Raw genomic sequence first — 21824 nt, 5'->3', positions numbered from 1 at the left:
ACACTGAAATTGTTCCCCACAAGAGTAAGAGGTAGAATGTCCCCTACGTGAAGCAGGGGTGCAACAACCACAATAAATTATAACCCAGTAAGTGCAAAGGATCTCTAGCCGATTTTATTATTAGCAGTAAAAGTGTCTGTGTGTGTCTGTTGACTATTGACGGTCACATTAAGAAAAAAATTGCTGAGCAAATGTATTAAAAAATCAGTTCTTCTGGAAAAAATTAAGTGTTGGTAATGGTAGCTCATCCTCTTCTCATGGCAGCAATTATATTCTTACTTGATGTCCAAGAAAAAAAAAATACAATTAACAGCTGAAGGAAAATTTAAGTTTGCATGAATTGCATATACAAGTAATATTCCAGTTTTAGCAACAGGGTTAGTTTAGTCAAGTTGCTATAATTATGCAATGTTAGAGTAATGTAGGTTAGGTTAAGCTTTTATAGACACACAGCCTTTCAAAATTAACTTAAATTACCGTAGATTAAAAAAATACTGTTAACACTCAATTTGGAAACGAAAACTAACGTTTCGGCCTATCTTTGACCATTATCAAGTCACGCAGTAGTGTAGTTTAAGGCTGTATAGGTGTAAATTTTAAAATTTTATAATACTAACTAAAAATTAGTAAATTTTGATTTCCTTGATATAATTGGAGAATGCCTCTTTAGAGCAGCTTCAGACTTTCAGCGCTGGTGTATTTTTCTGAAAGGAAGACTATCATTGTTTTATCGAACCGTATAAGGCACAATGGATCATCATCTTAAGGAAAGCAGATGATTTCAGGCCACCCTCCACCAATATAAATGTGAAGGATGATGGTCACCGATGGACCTAAACGCCATTTAATTTAGTTTTCCAGTTTGTGAATTAACTGTCAATAGGTGTCTCACCCTCTCCAGTAGGGAGTACTGAGCGAAGGCCCAGGTGACGAAGTGCCTCAGCTCCCCCAGCATGGTGCTAGGACTCATTCTCTGCTGGGAAGTCATCTCGTCCGTGTACAACATTACCTGTGATACAAAAACACCTCAGATGACAATGCAAAATAAGATGATATTATACTCAGTGTAATTCACAAATAACCAACATTTAGGAACCCTTTCATGCTAAACGAACTTTCGTCTCTTCCAATCCCACTTCTGCGAAATCTGTTTTTTGCCTTCCCTACAATTCCAATCTTCAAAATTTTAACAACAGCCTCCATCCTCTATGTATTAATTGTGCTTTCCAAAAGACAAAAAAGAGTCACTTAGTTCATTCTGGATCCAAGTTTACAAAGAAAAGCAGATTCTTGGTAGTGAGACCTTGAAAGTGCTCCTTCCCTTTGTTATAAGTTTTTGTGTAAGGCAGGATTTTTAGCATTCACGGTCACAAAAACAAAGTACAGAAACCGTCTACAACCAGAGCATGACATAAGATGCAGTCTGTCGCCTAAATCACCCCGATTTAAGGAAATAGTTAAAAACCATGCAGTGCCAAGGTTCTCATTAATTACTACAACGACCAAAATAATTTTTTTTCATCTGTGTTACAAGTTAAGGTTATAAACATGTGGGGTCGTCATGTAGATACTCGACAGGATTTTGGGTCAGGTGTTTGAGGTAATCTGTCCCCTGATTACCTCAAACTCCTCCTCTCCTTACACCCTTCTGATTTGTATTGGACTGATGAAGCCGCTGTGTGGCGAAACGTTTCCTCAATAAAGATTCCCATATGTTGCATGAGTGTCTCAGTCTTCGCCAAAAATAAGGTTAAGAACCATTGTTGTAGAGAGCACAGAGAACCTCGCTTCAAAACTATTGACACTTTTCACACAGCCAGGATATTAGGAACTCTCTCTGGAGTTATGGGGATGAACACAGACGATAATATTCGCAGTCATGTCACTAACTACTGCCAATATTCATCAGAGGTTTATGTTCAAGAGAATATTCCTGACACTGAGCTCCCATGAATATATATGTGCTATACAGTCGTTAGGAAAAAAGCGATAGACGTGAAATTAGCTTCATTTTGCCCCTCATTCACAGTTCCAGGGAAGCTGTTGGTGGTCCGGCCTCCTAGCCATCCTCTTCATGGGGACACCACATTAAAGGAATTTGTAAACAGATTCCAATAGAGTAACACAGCTGATGATAACCCGCAAACTCACGGCACTGTGCTTCAACAGCTATTGGAATGACATAGCCAGACCAGAATCTAGAATCAATTTTAATTTACACCACGGACAACATCATATAGGTACAAGGGTTAAAGATTTTTTCAGCTAGTCAATACCATCTTGTTGGACACACTCCACGACTTGACTGCTTTACTTATTCACATGATCAAATCATCTGCTTCTCTCCTACGACCTTCACTCTGCCTATATATTCTCACATTTCCCATGAACCCTATGTATATTTCCAGATTTACTATGTACTTTCTACATATTCCCATATATACTCTTCATATTATTATTATTACAGTCAGAACTAAGCGCTAAACCTGCAAGAGCATACTCGCTATAGACATGAAAGAGCTCGGTCTATAAAAGAAACGGTGTCGAAAGTGTAAAGTCCGTCCCAGTGCCTGGCGAATGGGAGACAATCAGGTTCGATCCGAAGACAGGATTGTACCTCATGTTTCTTGTATCAGGAGCCCTTCACCAGGATTAAAACACCTCGAAGGGAACATCTGAATAGCCCCCGTCAGCACTACGGCATATCAAGCCACAGTAAACATGCAACCTATAACCTTTTGAAATAAATTCCATCCCCAACAAAGTAACTTTAGTGGAAACTCTAAAATAAATTGCTTTGGAGAAATATCTACCATTCAAAATTTAGGAAAATAGATATTTTGGATACATGTGAGGCATGATCTTAAGATGGTACTAGGTAGTGAAGATTCGACACTAGGCAGTGATCATCTGATTTTTTTAAATATGGTTTAAAATCTAGTTCTGGAAGGCCAGCTGATGCGTGACTAACATTCGTGTTAGTAGATACTTGTCATGTTTCCTGATATATAAACCACCATCGGCCTGGTCATGGGCCAGGCCGCGGGGGCGTTGACCCGAAACACCCTCCAGGTATACTCCATGTACCGTGTTGAAACACTGCAACAGGCTTACTGGACCGTGCTAGGGAGGAGCTACTCACCCACCTATTCTCACTCGTGTAGGAAGTGGTAATGCATCAGAGCTGAGAGATACGCTCATGTGTGTGTATGTGTATGTGTGTGTGTGTGTGTGTGTGTATGTGTGTGTGTTAGTTACTATTTTGTCCTAGGCACATGTCGATTAGACACTAGGCCTGTTGTATATGCGTACATGTGTGTCTGCGCGTGTATGTGGGGGTGTGTTGTGTGTGTGTGTGTGTGTGTGTGTGTGTGTGTGTGTGTGTGTGTGTGTGTGTGTGTGTGTGTGTGTGTGTGTGTGTGTGTGTGTGTGTGTGCGTGTGTGTGTACGAAGACACATTCATGTCTGCGGACACGGAAAGCGCATACATGTCGATCTGCATAAGAAAGGGCACGTCCGTGTCTGTACACACGAGAGCTTATTCGTTTTATGTACATGAAACACAACCATATGTGCGTATACTAGAGGCACATACGTGTGTATGTATACAAAAGACACATGTGTTTACATATAAGGAACATATATGTGTGTGTACACAGAAGGTAAATACATTTGTGTATACACAAGCTACACATGTATGTGTTCACACAAGGCATATACATTTGTGTGTACACAGTCTACATGTGTGTGTGTGCGTGTGTGTACACAAGAAAGGCATGTACGAGTAATGGGCAGGAGTACCGTATGTCTGCGGATGCGTAATGATGAGAGAAGCAATTGCGAGTGAAGCGTCGAGTCCTGTACCAGTTAGTTTTAATTTTGTGTCGCGTGAGCAGCTAGTTAATTGTGCACCCGTAACTCATCCTGTGAGTGGTAGCGCAAACAGGTTTACAGTGATCACACTGGGTCTTTATCAGACCTCACTGGGCACTGTTACATCACACACAAAAAAGGATATATTACAGTAATTTCACATATTCCAATTTCTTCATATAGCTAATGAACACAACAGAATAAAGAGTTAGTCTCACAAAACGTCAATCTTATTACAACTAACACAATAGTTATTATTGGGCTGTAGTTTCTTCAAGAATGATTTATTCCTCAAGTAGATACAATATGTGAATATGGCCTCATAATTACAGTTATCTTATCATTAACAAGGAAGTGTTTTGGTATATCTTGCAGGGCTTACATGGATGTTTGGTCACTAAAATATAGTGTTCCAGGGTATGATCTCTCTCTTTTTGTTCTTGTGAGTGGGTTTAAAGGATCACTGACAGCTTACGCTGTCTCTAACTCTAACATAGTTGTGTCACTTAAGCGGCTTGTGTCAAGGTCCAGAGCACTCACTGTGACGCTTCGCATCCTCTCAAGTGAACTAACTAGCTGGGCGTTGACAGTCACACCAGGGTGTGGACCACCAAGCACCGTTATGACATGTCTAGTGTCTGTAAAAAACGGATGCTTAATCAGTTACAGATCATTATCTGAAAAGAAAAACTCATGTCAGGAGACAAATGACTTGTTCCTTGAGTTATAAAACTTTTTGTAGCTGTAGGGATCGAATACTATATCTGCGGCTGCCAGTTCCTTACCAAAGCAAGGTGAAACCTTTTCATTCCGATTCAACGTCTGGTGGTTCTCAAGTCAACGTCCTACTGCTGTTTTAATTTTTTTAGTGACATTATTCAGTAATTATTCAACCTGACTAATATTACTTTGTAAATGTAACAGAACGTCATGACGTGGAAAATCATGACGGGGATCGCACTCCCATTATTTTAGCCAGCCTCATGGGAACCAAGTCCAAATCCACGACGATCTATCCACCCAGCCATCAATCAATTGTCAATTGCTTAAAAACCACTTGTTCGTGGCTGCATTAATGTATATTTCGTGCTGAATAGGTAAAACTGGTCAAATAGCAAGAACTCATTTAAAATTGAGGCATTTCTACATGTATATATATATATATATATATATATATATATATATATATATATATATATATATATATATATATATATATATATATATATATATATATATATATATATATATATATATATATATATGTCGTGCCGAATAGGCAGAACTTGCGATCTTGGCTTAAATAACAACGCTCATCTTGTCATATAGGACAAGCGAAAATTTGTGTATGCAATAATTTCGCCAAAATCATTCTGAACCTAACAAAAAAAAATATATTTGATTGTGTTTGTTTAGTACTAAATTATTGTAAACGTATTTAAAATATATTTAGTTGGGTAAGGCTAAAATAAATTGATCTTGTTAAAATAAGGTTAGGTAAGTTTTCTAAGATTCTTTTGGTGCAAAATTAAAAATTTTTATATTAATATTAATGAAAAAAATATGTCTTTAAACGTATAAGAGAAAATTTCAGAAAGGACTTAATTTTAAATGAGTTCTTGCTGATTTACCAGTTTTACATATTCGGCACGACATATATATATATATATATATATATATATATATATATATATATATATATATATATATATATATATATATATATATATATATATATGTATATATATATATATATATATATATATATATATATATATATATTATATATATATATATATATATATATATATATATATATATATTATATATATATAAATATATATATATCATATATATATATATATATATATATATATATATATATATATATATATATATATATATATATATATATATATATATATATATATATATATATATATATATATATATATATATATATATATATATATATATATATATATATATATATATATATTATATATATACTATATAGATATATATATATATATTATATATATATATATTTATATATTTATATATATATATATTTATATATATATATATTTATATATATATATAATATATATATATATATATATATATATATATATATATAATATATATATGTACATACATATATATATATATATATATATATATATATATATATATATATATATATATATATATATATATATATATATATATATATATATATATATATATATATATATATATATTATGCAAGATTTCAGGTACGGCTTGCTACTTCTACTTACACTTAGGTCACACTACACATACATGTACAAGCATATATATACACACCCCTCTGGGTTTTCTTCTATTTTCTTTCTAGTTCTTGTCTATTTCCTCTTATCTCCATGGGGAAGTGGAACAGAATTCTTCCTCCGTAAGCCATGCGTGTCGTAAGAGCGACTAAAATGCCGGGAGCAAGGTTAATATATATATATATATATATATATATATATATATATATATATATATATATATATATATATATATATATATATATATATATATATATATATATATATATAAAACTTTCCATAAACCACTGACCTGCATATATATAGAGGGGAGGATGATAGTAACGTTGAACATCCAGAAGATGAGGCCAATCTTGAAGATGAGAAGCCATTCCCACCACTGCAGCTTCAGCATCCACTCTAGTATGTGTGACGGCGTCAGGTATTGAGTGTCGATACTGATGGGGTGAAGGTTAAGGTGGAGAGCAACATCCTCCGCCATACTGAGATCTAGTGATCCTAGCTATCATGTATCTTGTGATGCAGGGTTCCTGGCTTTCATGTGTCTTGAGGCTCTGTGATCCTGACTTTGATGTGTCTTGAGGCGCAGTAATCCTGGCTTTCATGTGTCCTAAGGCGCAGTGATCCTGGCTGTCATGTATCTTGACGTGCTGTGGTCTTGATTCTCACGTATCGTTGCCCACAATCACACTATAACTTGGACTACATGAAAGCATAATTCTTATCTCGTAATACCTATGATCTAGCAGACACATTCTATACACATAATCTTCATAGTTTTTCCTCAAAATTTCTTGAATTTACTTGCAATGGAAAAGAAAACTTTTCTTCACAATTTTCTCATCTTTCACCTTTTTTTGACGATATACTATATACACGGAGAGGTGTATAATGTATGTATAAATACATACACACTGAGTTTATTTTATTCTGTTTTAGGTATAAAATACTTTGTTAGTACAAAAAGCAAATTGATATTTAAATGACTCTTCTACAGTAGATAGGGTTAAAAACTAATTCAGTACTAAGATAACTTGTGTGAAGATTTTAAAGCATCACACACACACACACACACACACACACACACACACACACACACACACACACACACACACACATACACACACACACACACACACACACACACTAAACTATAGACCAGTGTCACTGACGTGTATAGTATGAAAAGTCATGGAAAAGATTATTATGAGGAGAGTGGTAGAGCACCTGGGATGAAACAAGGGTATAAACGCCAACCAGCACGGATTCATGGAAGGCAAATCTTGTGTCACAAACCTGGAGTTTATGATAAAGCAACAGAAATAAGACAGTTCCTCACGAGAGATTAGTGCAGAAATTAGAGGATCAGGCGCATATAACAGGAAGGGTACGGCAATGGATCAGAAAATACCTAACATTGAGGCAATGGTACGTGATGAGGTATCACGTACCATAGTACGTGATGAGGTATCACAGTGGGCACCTGTGACAAGCAAGGTCTCACAGGGGTCAGTCCTAGGACCAGTGCTATTTTGGGTATATGTGAAAAACATGATAGAAGGGATAGACTCAGAAGTGTCCCTGTTCGCAGATGATGTGAAGTTAATGAGGAGAATTAAATCAGATGAGGATCAGTCAGGACTTCAAAGAGACCTGGACAGCCTGGACACCTGGTCCAACAACTGGCTTCTCGAATTTAACCCCACCAAATGCAAAGTCATGAAGATCAAGGAAGGACAAAGAAGACCGCAGACAGAGTATAGGCTAGGTGGCCAAAGGATGCAAACCTCACTCAAGGAGAAAGATCTTGGGGTTAGTATAACACCGAGCACGTATCCAGAAGCACGCATCAACCAGATAACAGTTGCAGCATATGGGCGCCTGGCAAACCTGAGAATAAAGTTCCGATACCTTAATAAGGAATCGTTCATGGTTCTGTACACCGTGTACGTCAGGCCCATACTGGAGTATGCAGCACCAGTCTGGAACCCACACATGATCAAGCACGTCAAGAAATTAGAGAAAGTGCAAAGGTTTGCGACAAGGTTAGTTCCAGAGCTAAGGGGAATGTCCTACGAAGAAGGTTAAGGGAAATCGGCCTGACGACACTGGAGGACAGGAGGGTTAGGGGAGACATGATAACGACATACAAAATACTGCGTGGAAAAGACAAGGTAGACAGAGACATGATGTTCCAGATAGGGGACACAGAAACAAGGGGTCACACTTGGCAGTTAAAGACTCAGATGAGTCAATGGGATGTTAGGAAATATTTCTTAAGTCATAGAGTAGTCAGGAAGTGGAATAGTCTAGCAACTGAGGTAGTGGAGGCAGGAACCATACATAGTTTTAAGATGAGGTATGATAAAGCTGATGGAGCAGGGAGAGAGAGGACCTAGTAGCGTTCAGTGAAGAGGCGGGGCCAGTAGCTGAGTCTCGACCCCTGCAGCCTCAATTAGCTGAGTAAAATTAGGTGAACACACACACACACAACCCCCTCCACACACACACACACACACACACACAACAGGTGATAATTGCAGTAATGTACAACCCACCACAGAACTGCAGGAGGCCAAGAGAAGAATACGATGAGAGCAACAGAGCAATGGTCGACACACTAGCCGAGGTGGCCAGGAGAGCACACATGGGGGGAGGAAAGTTACTAGTTATGGGTGATTTCAATCACAAGGAGATTGACTGGGAAAACCTGGAGCCCCATGGGGGTCCCGAAACATGGAGAGCCAAGATGATGGATGTGGTACTGGAAAACCTCATGCATCAACATGTTAGAGACACTACCAGAGAGAGGAGAGGATGAACCAGCAAGACTGGACCTTGTATTCACCTTGAGTAGTTCGGACATCGAGGATATCATGTAAGAAAGGCCCCTGGGAGCTAGCGATCATGTGGTTCTGTGCTTCGACTACATAGTTGAGCTTCAAGTGGAGAGAGTAGCAGGAATAGGTTGGGAAAAACCAAACTACAAAAGGGGGAACTACTCAGGCATGAGGAACTTCCTGCAAGACATTCAGTGAGAGAGGGAACTGACAGGAAAACCAGTACAAGAAATGATGGACTATGTGGCAACAAAATGCAAGGAGGCAGAGGAGAGGTTTGTTCCCAAGGGAAACAGAAATAATGGGAAGAACAGAACGAGTCCTTGGTTCACCCAAAGGTGTAGGGAGGCAAAAACTAGGTGTACTAGAGAATGGAAAAGGTACAGAAGACAGAGAACTCAGGAAAATAAAGAGATTAGCCGAAGAGCCAGAAACGAATATACAGTTCCTCACAAGAGGTTACTGCAAAAGCTAGAGGATCAGGCACACATAACAGGAAAGGCACTGCAATGGATCAGAGAATACCTGGCAGGGAGGCAACATAGAGTCATGGTACGTGACGAGGTGTCAGAGTGGGCGCCTGTGACAAGCGGGATTCCACAGGGGTCAGTCCTAGGACCTGTGCTGTTCTTGGTATATGTGAATGACATAACGGAAGGGATAGACTCAGAAGTGTCCTTGTTTGCGGATGATGTGAAGTTAATGAGAAGAATCAAATCGGATGAGGATCAGGCAGGACTACAAAGAGACCTGGACAGGCTACAAGCCTGGTCCAGCAACTGGCTCCTTGAGTTTAACCCTGCCAAATGCAAAGTCATGAAGATTGGAGAATGGCAAAGAAGACCGCATACACAATATAGTTTAGATGGCCAAAGTCTGCAAACCTCACTCAAGGAAAAAGATCTGGGGGTGAGTATAACACCGAGCATATCTCCTGAGGCGCACATCAATCAGATAACTGCTGCAGCATACGGGCGCCTGGCAAACCTACGGATAGCGTTCCGATACCTCAATAAGGATTCGTTCAAGACTCTGTATACCATTTATGTCAGGCCCATACTGGAGTATGCAGCACCAGTTTGGAATCCACACCTAGTCAAGCACGTCAAGAAATTAGAGAAAGTGCAAAGGTTTGCAACAAGACTAGTCCCAGAGCTACGGGGATTGTCCTACGAAAAAAGGTTGAGGGAAATCGGCCTGACGACACTGGAGGCCAGGAGGGTCAGGGGAGACATGATAACGACATACAAAATACTGCGTGGAATAGACAAGGTGGACAGAGACAGAATGTTCCAGAGATGGGACACAGAAACAAGGGGTCACAATTGGAAGCTGAAGACTCAGATGAGCCAAAGGGATGTTAGGAAGTATTTCTTCAGTCGTAGAGTAGTTAGGAAGTAGAATAGTCTGGCAAGCGATGTAGTGGAGGCAGGAACTATACATAGTTTTAAGACGAGGTATGATAAAGCTCATGGAGCAGGGGGAGAGAGGACCTAGTAACGGTCTGTGAAGAGGCGGGGCCAGGAGCTGTGACTCGACCCCTGCAACCACAATTAGGTGAGTACAATTAGGTGAGTACACACACACACACACACACACACACACACAAAGACGGGATGTTCCAGAGAAGGGACACAGACACAAGAGGTCACAATTGGAAGTTGAAGACTCAGATGAATCAAAGGGATGTTAGGAAGTATTTCTTCAGTCACAGAGTGGTCAGGCCGTGGAATAGCCTAGAAAGTGACGTAGTGGAGGCGGGAACCATACATAGTTTTAAGGCGAGGTATGATAGAGCTCATGGGGCAGGGAGAGAGAGGACCTAGTAGCAATCAGCGAAGAGGCGGGGCCAGGAGCTGTGACTCGACCCCTGCAACCACAAATAGGTGAGTACAAATAGGTGAGTACACACACACACACACTGTGCAATGGATCAGAGAATACCTGACAGGGAGGCAACATAGAGTCATGGTACGTAATGAGGTACCACAGTGGGCACCTGTGACGAGCGGGGTCCCACAGGGGTCAGTCCTAGGACCAGTGCTATTTCTGGTATATGTGAATGACATGATGGAAGGGTTAGACTCAGAAGTGCCCCTGTTCGCAGCTAATATGAAGTTAATGAGGAGAATTAAATCAGATGAGGACCAGGCAGGACTACGAAGAGACCTGGACAGACTGGACACGTGGTCCAGCAACTGGCTTCTCGAATTCAACCCTGCCAAATGCAAAGTCATGAAGATTGGGGAAGGGCAAAGAAGACCGCAGACAGAGTATAGGCTGGTGAACAAAGACTGCAAACCTCACTTAAGGAGAAAGATCTTGGGGTGACCATAACACCGAGCACGTCTCCGGAGGCACACATGAAACAGATAACTGCTACAGTATATGGGCGCCTGGCAAACCTGAGAATAGCGTTCCGATACCTTAGTAAGGAATCGTTCAAGACACTGTACACTGTGTACGTCATGCCCATACTGGAGTATGCAACACCAGTTTGGAACCCACACCTGGTCAAGCACGTCAAGAAATTAGAGAAAGTACAAAGGTTTGCAGCAAGGCTAGTTCCGGAGCTCAGGGGAATGTCCTACGAAGAAAGGTTGAGGAAAATCGGACTGACGACACTGGAGGACAGGAGGGTCAGGGGAGACATGATAACGACATACAAAATACTGCGTGGAATAGATAAGGTGGACAGAGACAGGATGTTCCAGAGAGGGGACACAGAAACAAGGGAGGCAGAACCATACATAGCTTTAAGACGAGGTATGACAAAGCTCAGGAAGCAGAGAGAGAGGACCTAGTAACGATCAGTGAAGAGGCGGGGCCAGGAGCTGAGTATCGACTCCTGCAACCACAATTAGGTGAGTACACACGACTAGAAGTGATATGAAATACTGAGGAATTGATAGGATGAACAGAGATTGTGTGAGAGATGGGAAACAGGAACACGAGTGCGCAGCTGGAAGTTGCAAACAGAGATGAGTCACAGGAATTTTAGGTATTTCTTCAGCCTAGAGTGATTAGGAAGTTGAACGACCTGGACAATAAAGTGGTAGAGACAGCATTCATACATAGCTTTAAGAAGAGGTACGATAAGTCTCTCGAAGAAAGGAGAGAGTGAACCCAATAGGGAAAATCTTAATTTATTTTTTAAAATATGCAATGTAATACATGGTAACCAGACATGAATTTGTCTACTCGAACTTGATCACTTCTCATAATGTGTGCGCAGCTTCATGGAAGTGTAGGAAGTGCGAGACCCGCACGTGAGCCTACCACCTCTCTAGATTACATTGAAAATCAAATCTTTTGCTTGTACTAAAATAACTCAGTTCATCCTAATGGGAAAATTGAGAGATAAAATGATGTAAACAATGAAGTAAATAACATAATGGTGTATTACTCAACAATATAGAGTAATTATATATATATATATATATATATATATATATATATATATATATATATATATATATATATATATATATATATATATATATATGCAAAACAACCACTGTGAAAGAATAGAGAAATTCCAAGCGCTTTCGTGACTACTCACATTATCAAGGAACTATGAAAGTAAAGCATCCAAGGAAGCTATATAAGGGGTCTGGCCAACACCTCACTATCAGATACCACAACAGTTAAACACCTGATGCGCGCCGGCCCAACTAGACAGATCCTTCACACAACCCACCAACAAACTATTCTACCCAAGAAATAAGAAATTTTAAAAAATATTATTTTTCCCGTGTATTATTAAATTCTTCCCAAATTCTATTAATTATAAATGGATCTAATTGTTTCATAAAAAGCAGTTTTGACAATAATATGAATATTTCCTTTGGTATTAGTGTCGATTAGACACTAGGCCTGTAGTATATGCGTGTTAGTTACCATGTGTGTGTGTGTGTGTGTGTGTGTGTGTGTGTTAGTTACCATTTAGTCCTAGGCACATGTCGATTAGACACTAGGCCTGTTGTATGTGCATGCGTGTGTGTGTGTACTCACCTATTTGTGGTTGCAGGGGTCGAGTCATAGCTCCTGGCCCCGCCTCTTCACTGATTGCTACTAGGTCCTCTCTCTCCCTGCTCCATGAGCTTTATCATACCTCGCCTTAAAACTATGTATGGTTCCCGCCTCCACTACTTCACTTTCTAGGCTATTCCACGGCTTGACTACTCTATGACTGAAGAAATACTTCCTAACATCCCTTTGATTCATCTGAGTCTTCAACTTCCAATTGTGACCTCTTGTGTCTGTGTCCCATCTCTGGAACATGTGTGTGTGTGTGTTAGTTACCATTTGGTCCTAGGCACATGTCGATTAGACACTAGGCCTGTTGCATGTGCATGCGTGTGTGTATGTCTGTCCGTGTGTATGTGTGTGCGTGTGTGTGTGTGTATGTGTGTGTGTGTGTGTGTGTGTGTGTGTGTGTGTGTGTGTGTGTGTATGTACTCACCTATTTGTACTCACCTATTTGTGGTTGCAGGGGTCGAGTCCTAGCTCCTGGCCCCGCCTCTTCACCGGTTGCTACTAGACCCTCTCTCTCCCCGCTCCATGAGCTTTATCAAACCTTGTCTTAAAACTGTGTATGGTTCCTGCCTCCACTACGTCATTTTCTAGGCTATTCCACTGCCTTACAACTCTATGACTGAAGAAATACTTCCTACTATCTCTCTGACTCATTTGTGTCTTCAACTTCCAATTGTGGCCTCTTGTTTCTGTGTCCCCTCCCTGGAACATCCTGTCCTTGTCCACCTTGTCTATTCCACGCAGTATTTTATATGTCGTTATCATGTCTCCCCTGACCCTCCTGTCCTCCAGTGTCGTCAGGCCGATTTCCCTTAATCTTTCTTCATAGGACATTCCCCTTAGCTCTGGAACTAACCTTGTTGCAAACCTTTGTACTTTCTCTAGTTTCTTGACGTGCTTTATCAAGTGCGGGTTCCAAACAGGTGCTGCATACTCCAGTATGGGCCTGACATACACGGTGTACAGTGTCTTGAATGATTCCTTACTAAGGTGTCGGAATGCTGTTCTCAGGTTTGCCAGGCGCCCATATGCTGCAGCAGTTATCTGATTGATGTGTGCTTCCGGAGACATGCTCGGTGTTATACTCACCCCAAGATCTTTCTCCTTGAGTGAGGTTTGCAGTCTTTGGCCACCTAGCCTATACTCTGTCTGTGGTCTTCTGTGCCCTTCCCCTATCTTCATGACTTTGCATTTGGCAGGATTAAATTCGAGAAGCCATTTGCTGGACCAGGTGTCCAGTCTGTCCAGGTCTCTTTGAAGTCCTGCCTGGTCCTCATCAGATTTAATTCTCCTCATTAACTTCACATCATCTGCAAACAGGGACACTTCTGATTCTAACCCTTCCATCATGTCGTTCACATATACCAAAAATAGCACTGGTCCTAGGACCGACCCCTGTGGGACCCCGCTCGTCACAGGTGCCCACTGTGTGTGTGTGTGTGTGTGTGTGTGTGTGTGTGTTAGTTACCATTTGGTCCTAGGCACATGTCGATTAGACACTAGGCCTGTTGTATGTGCATGCGCGTGTTTGTGTGTGTGTGTGTACTCACCTAACTGTTGTTGCAGGGCCGGGAAAATTCAGTCATTTCCTGACTGAGCTCGATAGAACTTGATGAATCCCCCAGTGAACGCCGCGGTTGGCGATCTAGCGTGACTGAAGAAACAGGTCCTGTTAAGAGATGCACACAGAATGAAGGCCAACAACAGTAGAAAGAAACGTTACGGAAAAAAACTTTAACCGAGACAACATTTTGCTCTATATAGAGTTTTGTCCCAGTAAAATCTTGTTGTTCAACTTGTGTGGTAAAGTTTTTATCATTAGCCACTCAGGTGTTCCGCTTTACGAGAATTTTAAAGTTTTCTATTAAAAATGTTTGTCTTACTTGATAACACGCATATAAAGCTTTCTATGAATATATAGAAAAAAATTGGGTTGATATTTTACATTACTAATGAAGCACTAAACCCATAGAGGTTATACAGTGCCTGTAGAAGGGGATATAACCATGTTTGATCCGAGGAAGGGAAGGATATTTCAAATTCCTAGAATCAAGGGCCCTTCACCAGCATCCATATACCCAGTTCCCTGAAAGGGCGGGGGTATATGGACAAGGACAAAGTTTACTGCTTAATGACAATGTTGCATGCAGTTCGACACTAAGCTCTTGGTTCCACCACGATATTACACTACGTAACTCTCACTCTCACTATTGCTAATTTAGTTTTCTTGATAAGACAGAAAGTTTTCCTCACACTTTAAATAAGATGAGCACTGTTTCACACACTGGGACCGGACGGAGGGGGTGATGACCTCCGGAATCGACTAGAGGTAGGTAAATCATTGACTTTGTAGTCCTGATATGAGATCGGGCCTCGGGGGCTATCCCTCAAAGTAACATAGAGGCCTAGTCTTGAGACCGGGCCACAGATACGATGATCCCCACAGCAATCAACAGAGCTATAAGACAACACTGTACATCCTCCCCGCAGATATCGAACTTCCAAACTGTTGCATCTGCCAAGCTCTTTAGTGCTGATGCATGACGCAATACGGTTGCCAGCTAGCAAGTAAGAAAAGAGTATTATTATCGTATTCACGGAGCTGCACTCAACCCGCAGGGACAATGTAATGCATGGAGAATAAGAGGTAACTAGGGCTGACCCCATGGAAAAGGAGGGCAGCTCCAATTCTTTAGCTAAAGGGCTTTTCACCGGCATCTAGGCACCCCCCTCCCCTTGAAGGGAGACGAGAGTAGCGGCAGACTTACCCATTGATTCTCGTATATTACTGTGGGATTACGTGTGATCATTGCTGGTGTGTAGCGGTTACCCAGGGAACAATCATAGCGAGTTTTGCGGTCTGATTCGAGTCTCCACCAGTTACTAACGGAACCCGGAATTCACCTGAAAAAAAAAATTAAGGCTCCCAATAAACTATAAATTCTATTATTAGACTTGTTACATAGAGCCTTGTGGTCATCACAGTTCTTACTATTAAAACATTGGCATAATATATCCAATTGCAATAATAATATGCTCCTTCAATCATCATATGGTCCTTAAAATCGTAAGACACAGTCATTTCGTGACTATTATAATTATCAAACAGTTTACAATAATCACTATAATTTTACACATATTACATAGACATTGTATGGGCAAATATTACGGCTGTTACCTTTCTTCATCTAGTAACAAAGAGTTGACTGATGTGGTTGGCCTCCCCGGAAAAGACAGGTCCCCGAAGAAGATAAGCTACTTGCCTTTTTAGGGTTATTCTGGGTTATTAACAACCTGGGGTTAAAAAATCTAGAAAAAAAGTTTATTTGAGGGTAAAAGTTCATAAGATACTTTGTATGGAGAGATGCTCTAGCAGATACTGTCCTGTATTTATTTGACAAGCATCAAACTTTATTGCAAGACGAAAACCCGGCGTCTGATTTTATGAAGTTGTTGAAAATTTGAGTTGTAGATGGCGATTTAAAAAGAGATTACTTCTCTTGAGTGCAGAAGCTGTCACAGTTGTCTTTCTTTTAATTCTGCTATCCTAAGTTACTTCTACATAATGTACCAAGAGCGTTGGCCTACGTCATCTATGAGACCATTGTAGAAATTTGAACTACTGTAGAATAAAGGAATATGATTGAAATGTACAAATGTACAAATCGACGGTCTTCTCCAGACGGTGACCCGCAGAATCCCGAGGTGTCGTAGCAAGTACTGATGGACAGCTACTAGCTGCAGGTGTTGCCGATGTCCTAGGCAGGGGAAACGGAAACTCTTTATCTGGGGTATTGAAAATAGCATGGTCATGGTGGCAACTACAAACCTGGAGTTGATTTCGGGGGTGACCGCCAACGTGACCCGGTCCCAAACTAGGCCTTCTGGGTGCTGGCCTGGTCAATCAGACATATATCACTGCCCAACGCATACATCATTATTATTATTATAATAGTTACCGACAACTATTCGGTCATTATTTCATATTTTACAACGCATAACCTATACATACAGGACGAAACTAGTAATCATTTATTGTGTGTCGTTTGTGATTAGAATCATTTCCTTTGATCACATCTAAGCTACGATAATAAATGTAAAACTAAATTAACATTATTTCTTATACGGCCCAGATTAAAGGGCCAAGTAAAAATTAGTTAAGACTCATTGAGTTATTCCCCTCCACGGAAATATTTAGTATTATTGCTATTACTACAGAGCCATACTACTCTGAGTTATGTGTAAAATATATTTTTCTACAAATTCAATATTCTGAGTTGTGTACAAGCATTCCCAACAGTAAATAGCCCCAGTAGATGCCTGGAGTTTACCTGGAGAGAGTTCCGGGGGTCAACGCCCCCGCGGCCCGGTCTGAGACCAGGCCTCCTGGTGGATCAGAGCCTGATCAACCAGGCTGTTGCTGCTGGCTGCACGCAAACCAACATACGAGCCACAGCCCGGCTGATCCGGAACTGACTTTAGGTGCTTGTCCAGTGCCAGCTTGAAGACTGCCAGGGGTCTGTTGGTAATCCCCCTTATGTATGCTGGGAGGCAGTTGAACAGTCTCGGGCCCCTGACTGCTAGCATTTAAGTATAAGATTGTTATATAACTAATCTTGACCCAACGTTAGGATTTTCTTATTAAATTTATGTGAAACTGTACGAGATATGACCAGAGCTTTGGTAAGATAGGGAAAGAAGAAGTATAGGTAAGGACGGAAATATGGGAAAGGGTTGGGGGTGGAGTGGGAAGTCGGGTAATAAAGGTAAGAGATTTGTCACTCGACCTCTGGGAAGAGCAGACGTGCGCTTGGACTGCTCCCTACTGATTAGATTTTTAGATTTTGCCACCGAAGTGGCTAGTTTATTGTGCACCCTATATCCATCCTGTGGACGGTAGCGCGAGAGCATGTGGATACACAAAAGGCCTAGGAACTAGGCCCCAAAGGGTTAACAGGAATACATATGGATTTATATCTACATATCTATAGTTCACTTATCTGTTACAAGCAAATTTAGGAAATTTGCTTAGTATATCTGGTATCTTATTTTCATTAATAAGATATCTTGACATGTCACATAGGTTATTATACTGTCTGTCTCTGTATTCCTCAATAAGTGGACAATTAAGCACATAGTGTTCAAGAGAGTGACCATATGCCTACTGACAACTGGTGAAAGCTTGGTTTTCACAAAATGGCCCAGCAGGGACGACGACGCGTAAACGCTGGATAGAATTGGTGCGAGGGGTGGTGTCTGCACAGAATGTTTCGGTATTGCTACCAGCTATTATTCATGATACTTATTGTGTCGCTAACGAGGAGTTATATGGTGTGGCATAACTGGCATTAAACGGTGCATACAGGATCTTCGTCAAACTCCACAACGCGGGTATCTACAAGAATGTACAGAGAACTTTCACGGCGCGCATAACAGAGATAAAACACCTCAATTATTGGGAGCGCTTGAGGTTCCTAAACCTGTATTCCCTGGAACGCAGGAGGGAGAGATACATGATTATATACACCTGGAAAATCCTAGAGGGACTAGTACCGAACTTGCACACGAAAATCACTCACTACGAAAGCAAAAGACTTGGCAGACGATGCACCATCCCCCCAATGAAAAGCAGGGGTGTCACTAGCACGTTAAGAGACCATACAATAAGTGTCAGGGGCCCGAGACTGTTCAACTGCCTCCCAGCACACATAAGGGGGATTACCAACAGACCCCTGGCAGTCTTCAAGCTGGGACTGGACAAGCACCTAAAGTCAGTTCCTGATCAGCCGGGCTGTGGCTCGTACGTTGGTTTGCGTGCAGCCAGCAGCAACAGCCTGGTTGATCAGGCTCTGATCCACCAGGAGGCCTGGTCACAGACCGGGCCGCTGGGGCGTTGACCCCCGGAACTCTCTCCAGGTAAACTCCAGGTAAACAGGTTTCAAGAGGTTTGTCTTGACGTCAACCCTGCTGTAAGTGTGCGACTGCGTGACGTGTCTCATTATTACACATGAATAAAGGTCTGAAATGTGCCTTTTGAGGCAGACGAGCAGGATCTTCAAGCTGTTTTTGAATGATATGGGATGGTTCACATGGCTATGGTGGGAAAGTGCACTGAAGAAATGTATTCTGGACTACCTGAGGGAACGTTCACATTGAAAATGATGTTGAGACACCCCCATCCCGTCATTTTGTGATCTTGGAAGATTTCAGAATGCAGCATCGCATTTGCCGAGTATGCGGGGCCTATGATCACATGGCGGTGAAGTGGTCGTTGGCAGGGGTCGAAGGATGCTGGACATCATCCGGAGGCTCTGGTTGTCCAGGAGGAGATGGCTGGGACGAGGGAGGGAACAACTATGCCAAGTTCGGCGTGGAGTGTGGAGGTGGAACAGACGAAGTTGCATGAGGCCTGTGTGACACTTCCAGGGATCCAGAGCACTCTGGGGCTGGAACCTGATGTTATAGGCAGTGTGACACCTGGGAGGCTCGACCAGTGGAGGCCATGATAGATACGGTGTTGCATGATCTGTTGGGTACCCCAGGTGCAGGGTTGGTGGAGGGGATTGTAGTGAACCTCACATCCGAGGTGGATTGGGGGGATGTGGTAGATGAAGTGACTGAGGATGGTGTGGCTGATCCTCTGGGGCTCTATACAGTGGAGGCAGTTGTTCATAATGGCCTCAAAGAGGAAGTGATGGAAGAGGATAGTGGTTCGCAAAAGAGGGTGGCTGCACTCTCTGATAGGAGGATATGTTAGCTCTGGTACAATGTCTGGTAAAAAGGTGTGGGCAGACGTGGCAAGGAGTGGCCCTAGAGGATCCAAAGGACCAGGGACTATGAAAGGTGGTTCTAGGGGGTCGGGTGGAGACTGGGGTGGTCGCCGTGCCCAAAGAAAAACCTCCTCTGTCAGCTTCAGGTGTTCAACTGTCAACATCATTGGTTTAAGGCATAGGTTGAAGTGTAAGTGATTTAGTGTGGCATAGGTTGAAGTGTAAGTGATTTAGTGCATTTTTAAGTCTAACCCTTGGGCACAACCTACTCCCACATTGGTCAAATGTGACACCACCTATGACTGCTGCACCTCTCCTGCCTATGGTATATAAGCTACTTCTCCACAGATATGCTGTATTCTTTTCAAGATTGATGGACTGACCACATCGACTCAAGGCAAAGGGACTGATTACCTCAAACTCCTCCTCTTCTTCACCATTCTCCTTTGTATGGACTGATGAACCCACTGTGTGGCAAAATGTTTCCTCAATAAAGATACCCAAGAGCACATGTGTCTAATTTATCATTGTGTGGTATGTTGCAAGGATGTAAAGCCACGGGGGGAGGGGTTATTCAGTAGTTTTGGGGGACCTGTTAAAGGAATGGGGTTGGTGGACATGCAGGGGGGGGGCATTGCATGGGAGGTGGAACACACCTTTGTGCAGAGGGGGTATGCAGCTAGGCTTGATCATTTGTATGTGACTAGGACGGCAGAAGTTAGGAAGGTGCGTTTGTTGGACATGGTTTTTTTGGACCATAGAGGAGTATTGGTGGAGTTGGGTTGGGAAGAACTGCCTCACAGGTATGGGAGTTACTGAAAATTGAACGTCCAGCTGCTGCTAAATGTCAAGGAAGGGAGGGTTTTGTTCACGAGATTGTGGAAGAGCCTCTGGACGAGGGAGAGTGGGGTGGGGGGTTTGTTGAGTTGGTGGGATAAGGTAGCTAAGCAGCAGATCTGGGACTTTTGTGTTTGGAGGGTGTGGAGGGAGGCTCAGTTTGCCTATGGGCTTATTAGGTATCTTGAGGGGCAGTTGTAGGACTGTTATGGAATAAGGGGGGCAGGAGGGGTTGGAGGAGGTGGTGTGGGGAGACAGGCTATTGGCATGTGTCCTGCATGGGCAGCAGCATTGGAAAGCGGCCACAGAAATGGTAGGATTGTGTGTGCATGAGGAGATGGGAGGGTATAGGGATGGGCAAGAGTCGGTCACAACGGATGGTATGGGAGGTTATGTGGATGCCTGGTACAGGTCATATATGAGGAATGTCGGTTTGCAGGAGGCTGCTTTATGGGGCAGTGGGGGTTGGGTAAGATGTGTTCCTGAGAAAAGGGACATGGAAGCGTTAGGGGGGATTATCGAGGAGGATGAGGTATGGATGGTATTGATGGGAATGCGTAGGGGTAAGGTGCCAGGGATTCATGGTCTGCCAAGTAAATTCTATGTACAACATTGGGGTGTTTTGGAGGGGTTGTTGGTGAGGTTGTTCAGTGTGATGGAGAGGGGAGAGATGGGGTTTTGCAAGCAACAGTGGTTGTGGTCATGGTACCAAAGGGATGGTCCATCAACGATGAGGGACTATCGGGCAATATTGCTTATGTGTGTGGAATATAAATTATTTGCTAAATACTGGGCAACTGGTTGAAAAGGGTCATTGGTAGAGTTGCTGCAGTCAGGCAATATGGGGTGCCAGGGAGGTCAATGTATGAGTGGCATGAGGTAATTAGAGGATTTATAGAGTGTGTGCATAAGGAGGGGGGGGAGTGTTGGCACTGGATTGGAGTGCAGCATCTGATAATGTGGAAAAGGAAGCTTTCTGGCGTATTATGCGGTGGCAGGTGGCAAGGGTTTGGTAAGAGATCGTGCATTGGGCGCACACATTATATCTTGGGGCGGGTATGTGTGTGCAGGTGAATGGAAGGGTGGGGTCGTTCATCATGATGGGAAGGGGTTTGAGACAGGGTCGTCCCCTCTCTCAGCTTCTTTTTGTGTGC

The sequence above is a fragment of the Cherax quadricarinatus genome, chromosome 11, assembly GCF_038502225.1.
Source record: "Cherax quadricarinatus isolate ZL_2023a chromosome 11, ASM3850222v1, whole genome shotgun sequence".
In the NCBI taxonomy this organism is placed as follows: Eukaryota; Metazoa; Arthropoda; class Malacostraca; order Decapoda; family Parastacidae; genus Cherax; species Cherax quadricarinatus.
Note: the sequence above shows the minus strand (reverse complement) of the source record.